Source organism: Sinohyriopsis cumingii, chromosome 4, assembly GCF_028554795.1.
Source record: "Sinohyriopsis cumingii isolate HCF-2022 chromosome 4, ASM2855479v2, whole genome shotgun sequence".
NCBI lineage: Eukaryota > Metazoa > Mollusca > Bivalvia > Unionida > Unionidae > Sinohyriopsis > Sinohyriopsis cumingii.
Window position 1 is genome coordinate 121,477,818 of NC_142964.1, and position 6,632 is coordinate 121,484,449.

General features: G+C 34.4%; 1 protein-coding gene across 2 annotated transcripts in view; it reads right to left on the minus strand.

Moving 5' to 3' along the window:
* Nucleotides 1–3,462, minus strand: part of LOC149802023 (uncharacterized) — a 126,776-nt gene extending 123,314 nt beyond the window's left edge. For both annotated transcript variants that reach the window (XM_089956420.1, XM_089956419.1), the window contains exon 1: nt 3,389–3,462. The gene's annotated coding sequence lies outside the window, so the exon portion shown is untranslated. The remainder of the gene's footprint in view (nt 1–3,388) is intronic.
* Nucleotides 3,463–6,632: the final 3,170 nt, after the last annotated feature.

Here is a 6,632-nt window from a genome sequence, read left to right on the forward strand (position 1 = left end):
GCACAGTATTGACTGTTTTCAAGACGCTATAGGATCACACCTGACAGTACCGGATAATGTGAGCACAGTATTGACTGTTTTCAACACGCTATAGGATCACACCTGACAGTACCGGATAATGTGAGCACAGTATTGACTGTTTTCAACACGCTATAGGATCACACCTGACAGTACCGGATAATGTGAGCACAGGTCAAGGTGAACACTGGAGACATCTCAAAACAGCTATTTTTTAGCTAAAGTGAGCGAGTGAGATGTGTTTACAGCACACCAGCACAAACTTGGCTGCATGGCACCACACACGATTGCAAATGTTGGTTTCAGTCACATTTCAATTTCAACCAATACTGGAAGTAAAACAAAACAATGAAAAATCCCAAACAATTAAAAAAAATACAACCTGACAAAACATTTTCACAAACAGTCAGTGACAATATGTTTCTGCTCACATAAAATCCTAGGTTTGGAAAATTTAAAAGTTATTAATGTGTGTATGTATGTATATATATATATATATATATATATATATATATATATATATATATATATATATATATATATATATATAGCCAACAGTGAACCTAAGCAAAACTGATCAGTTATTGTCACTGACACATTCATGTAAATCTTTATACTATTATTGCATCCATTATATGACAAAACTATGCATCTTATCCCAAAAAGTTTTTAAAGTAATACCTGATTTATATGTTTTACCTGGGCAAATGTTTTGATTTTTCAGCAGTTCTTGCAAACATGTTTCAGAATGAGGCAAAAATTCTGTCTCATTTGGAACAAAGCACTTTCGTTTTACAGAGAGATAAGATTGTTTGCAAGTTTTGCTATGATTTAGGTCAGGTGTGTGAAACTTCCTCCAAGCCACAGACCGGATAAATGATTCTGAAGCCACATACTATTATGCAAATAAGCCAATAAAACCATATCAAAGGATATAGGTTGCACACGCCTGATTCAGGTAGCTGATTATGTTAAATGACTGCAACATAAATATCCTTGTCAATTTAGTACTTGTTAAGAAAAGCAGTGACAAATGCAAAAATGATCTGCTAATGCCATTGATCCACTACTGTTGCACGTAATTTACTAACCCCAAAAAACATCTCAACGTATCCTGGGCTATCATGCGATATCTTGTGGTGAAATGATGACCCCAGAGAGACACCTATCATAAGACCACTTTCTGTAGTGACTCAAGATCTAAGCCTATAACATACTCTGCCCATTTGAGATTTGGTCCACAATAGACACAGATTTGGTCTAAATAAATTTAATTAAGAAATTGTGACTGTTGAGGTCAGCCCATACCATCAAACAATGTTGGTTTCAGCAAACTATCATTTTCAAGGCCAGAGTTTGTACGCTACTTTTTCTCCTTACCTTACTTGTTGATATTGAACAATAGATAATAAACAATGTCGGTTTTGGATTAGTTGTAATATGTAAACAAACAAAACTGTATAGTAAAAGGCACATGTTGTTTGTTGATTGGATTTAACAAAAGCTTGTTCTAAAATCAAACAATCACCTTCTTTTATTTGTAAATGGGCGTTTTGAATAAAAACAAAATCTAAAAAGAACAATTATTTTTATCTTTGCACCATCTTATTATGTATATATGTACCGACCACCCCACCCCAAAAAAAATTTAAGTAACCATATCAACACACCAATGGGTAATGACCACTGTGTCAAGTGTTCCAAAGTTACAACTGCAAAGTTGCATGTACTTGCTTGTGATTCCTTTACTTATAACAACAAAGAGCTTGTAATACAAGTAAATTACAATTATTTTTTGGGGAACAAAATTTAATTCACAATGACATGTGCAACTCTTACTGCATGATATTACAGCTCTAGACATTCAATCCTGTTTATACTAGATCACAACCTCAGGTTGACCTCGTCAAAAAATGTCCTTTGACATTGATTTTGTGTATTTCTCGCAGCATTTATATAATGATCTTCAAAGTATTATTGATCTTTGAGGCTCAAAATAAAGTGAATAATTATCATTCAAATGTGTGTGTAATCAAATGGAAAATTACACTCATTACTGAAATAGTCAAAACTGAATGTCTACATGTATACTTTAACTGGATACTAACAATCTTACACAGATGCAATGAACATAAGAAACATCTGAAGATTAAAAAAGATAGGAAATCACAGCTGACAATGGACAGCCACATTACAATTCTATAAATCATGGACCAATGAGCCCCTTATGTAATGGCCAATTTTAGCTACGATGTCATAGCCTCAACATGGTTGAAGCTATAATCTGATCCTATACCTTACAATGGAACAAATAAAACTATTGTCAAAGACAAAATGGTGACTATAGTTAAGATCTATTAAGTTACGTTTTTGCAGGAAGTTTGGCTAATGATAACACCAAAGCTTATATTGGAATATTTACGCTAACCTCAACTTGTCTTTAGGTGGCACACAAATAATCAGGCTGAAAACAGAAGTAGCCTTTGGCTGAACCAATATGGCATATGATCCCAATGAAAACATCAGGGCGTTGTTCTTGCAGATTAAGCAGGCATGATCAGAACCATGTTGAACAGTACCATGGGAAAATGATTTGGAATTCTTTAAAGGTATGATATTAAATCAAACTTTTCATAGGGATACACAGTCGAATGCCTGAGCTAAATATCATTACTGTATTTATTCAGCTACGCAAAGCGAATTTTGAATTATCAGCATTTATTTTTAAATAGGTCGCGCGAGCAAGGAGAGAAGTGTCCTCCCTTATAGTTATTATACAGTACATGTATGACAGGTCAATTGTAAGCAAAAATACGAGTCCCTGTGTGTTTTACTAAGTCATGGGCTCCTAGTTTTAAAATTCTAGCACGACCTCTGGTAGACATATAACAAAAGCAAAAAGGTGACCAAAATATGCATTTTGTATAGCCCGCAATTCCGACTTCAGAATATTTAATGCTGGGAAAAAACTATGTCAACGACCTCAATGGGCGGAATATGACCAGATTACCCTACTTATCCTAGACCACAAAACAATCCTAATTTCGACCAATGTCTGGAACCCATCAGTTTTATTCCTTTAAGTATGGTAACATATACTAATTGTAGTGACCTCCCCTTCCATTGAACAAGAAGATGACAGACAATACTGTAAAATCATCTAACTTCCCGCCAGGGTCCCATTTCTGCCAAACACAGGTATAGGGCCACTTAAGCTAGACTTTTCATTTTCACATAGTTGGATCGAAAATAAAAAGTCTTTCAATATAAATGTTATAAGTCCTTACTTAAGGTTTATGTATTTCGAAGAAACAATAGAAGAATAAAGATTTATATGTTACAAACTTTCTTGTGAAAGTGGAATGCTTACTTCTATACTTATGTCCGCTGGATTTCCATTCGCAAGTTCGAGGTGAATATTATTTTATATCACAGAAATAGCAGAGAGTTCCGATTGGATGTGTTTCATCTTTGTCATAGAAACGCTTAGAAGAGCTTCAGTGGCACTGTTTGTTCACAACGGGAACGTAGTCTGTACCGGACAACTTCTCGATAACGCGCAATAGATAAGACGTGTGGTATTTTGGGTATACCGATTTACCACACACACACACACATACATATGAGAGAGAGACATACAGACACACATACACACATATATATGGTATGCGGAGAACTCGCCCCATGGAGAACTCGCCCCAACGTATCTGGAGAAGTCGCCCCAGAGTGGTTGGAGAAGTCGCCCCAATTGGTTGGAGAAGTCACCCCTAAACTTTTTACCCAGATAACCTTTTTATAACAGAATTAAATCATCTTTTACGTGATTCATATTTAGATTTTTATATATACGCGATCACAAAAGAGATATTAACTGGTAATCATAAAAAGTAATATCATAGTAATATTTCTAAGGACGAATTTAAGTCTTTATATAATCTAATGAATGACGACAGTATAGTGATTAAAAAGGATGATACGTCAAACACAATTATTATAATGAATCAAGATGATTATGCTAAAGAAGTTGAACATCAGTTAGAAATTAAATAAAAAATTTGAACATGCATTAATGAGATCGCTAAAAATAATAATTCCGTATGTGAGGAATTTGATACTTTCCATCTTAACATACATACACCTCAGTTCTACATATTACCCAAAACTCATAAAAATCCTGACCATAATTTACCTTTAAATTTTCCAGGACGACCCATTATATCAGGTTGCAATTCATATACTGAAAACCTATAAAAAAAATTATTGATAGTGTTTTACAACCTTTAATGAAATCACTTCCTTCACACATTAAAAATACAACTACTTTCATTAAGAAGTTGTAGTCTATTCCACAGCTATCTGATAATTTCAATCTTGGTATCATTAGATGTAACATCACTATATACCGACATTCCGCATGCAGATGTTATCGAAGCGTGTCAATATTTTTAAAGATAACAATCCTAATAATACCACACTATCTAGTGAAGATACTTGTAAAATAATAAAACTTATCTTGGAAAATATTTTTTTTTCAATTTAATAATACGAATTACATACAAATAATGGGTACGTCAATGGGTGTTAATATGGCTAATTCATACTCTTCCCTTTCATGGGAAAATTAGAAAAGGATTTTCTTCAAAACGAAAAGTTTAATCCATCTCTTTGATTCAGACTTTTAGATGACATATTTATGATCTGGAAGCATTCAAATAAAGAACTGAAAAAATGTATTGATCGCCTAAATCATTTTCACCCGACGATTAAAATTACTTATACTGCATCTAGTACGCATTTTTCATTTTTAGATGTCAATGTAAAAACAAAATATTTATAACACTATCTCTAGAAATATTCATATCAAGGAAACAAATATCCACCAATATGTACGCGTCATCATGGTGTTTTTATATATAATAAAATAACGTAATCTTGTTTATTTTGCATCGGGAATTTAGTAGTGAAATATTTTTTAAACTTCTCGTTCAACTTGAAATAGTTTGTTATTATTGAGAAATAATAAAATTACGAACACTGACAAAAAAGAAGAAATAAACTAAATGATGGGCGTAGTACATGTGAGCTTTCAGAAACCGTCCGAATTCTGCGCATTAGCCATGATGTTGAACTCTGTAGCGACCGCATTTCCTGAGTAGGCGTCAATGATGCTTTTAATCGAGTTCAAGTATCATTCGTCAATGGTTAGCAAATCTCAATGAACAATCATATTAAATTGTTCAGTTAGAGAGAAGTAGTAAATGGGGTCACTTTAGGGACAATGGGACTTAGCATTAAAAAACACCCTGGGTCACTTTAGGGACAATGGAAATTTAACATGGAGAAAAATCGTGGGTCACTTTAGGGACAATGGGAATTTAACATAGAGTTTGGGTCTGTCTAGGGACAAGGGAAATTAACATGGGGGAATAGAGTTTGGGTTTGTCTAGGGACAAGGGGAATTGAATATGGGATTTTTTTTAAAATTTAAATTTAAATTTAAATTTAAATTTAAAAAAGGGGTAGGCAATTGAAAGGCTATCTCTTTTCGAGAAATATGGCTGGCCCTGAAAAGGGCCTTTGGGTTTTCTTCTTCTTCTTCTTCTGCTTCTAATTTCTTCTTTTCCTCCACCAACTTCTTATTTTCTCTCCTACACTCTTTCTCTTCTTTTCTTTCTTTTTTTTTCTCCTCCTCTTCTTTCTTCCTCTTCTCATTTTTTCTTCTTTTTCAATTTTTTCGTTCCATTTGCTTATTCTTATCCTTTCCTCTTCATCCTCCTTCTCCTCCTTTATCTCTTTCATTACACCACTAATCTTGTCCTTTACCTTTTTTAAGTTATTAATTTCCATCTTTACACGATGGGGACTATAGGAATAATGGTCTTCAACGAGTCTTATTAACATCTGCTCCATCATTCCTAAGTTGTCTAAAACGTCTTGCAATGTTTGCATTTTGTCCATTTGGTTAGAAGCCATCTTCTTTGTAGAATGGTTTGAACGACGAATTCTGTGGGTTCTTATAGTGAAAGCGCGGACGTGAAGGAAAACATCCCCCTAAGACATAAAATTGATCTTACCTAGATCATGACCAAAGAAACAACAACGCGCGGACGTGAAGGAAAACATCCCCTACTTTCTCATTTCATATAATAAAACCAAAACTATACTCTCCACATACGCTAAGAAACAATAAACAAACCCATAATCTACTATTTACACAAACTTACGTGAGCAGTTACAAACACAAACACAAACACAAACACACAAAATAAACAATAAAGAAACCCATAATCTACTATTCACACAACCATACCTGAGCTCTTACAAACACCATCACACAAACACATACCCTCACATTTTTTTCAAAAAGAGTTAGTGTTTATAATCACACTACTCTACCTACACACATTGGCAAATCGATCGTTATTTCTTTTCTAGAGTATTGGGTAGCCCTGAAAAGGGCTGGTTTTTTTTTGAACTTCATGGACACCTGGTTAATGGTGGCACCTTCCAGGCCTGGCGCCACATACACATCTTGTCCCCCAGTTACTTTTTACCTTTTTGGGGGAGAGAGCAGAGGCAGGATATGTGGCTTCAGAATCCCAATTTTCGGTTTC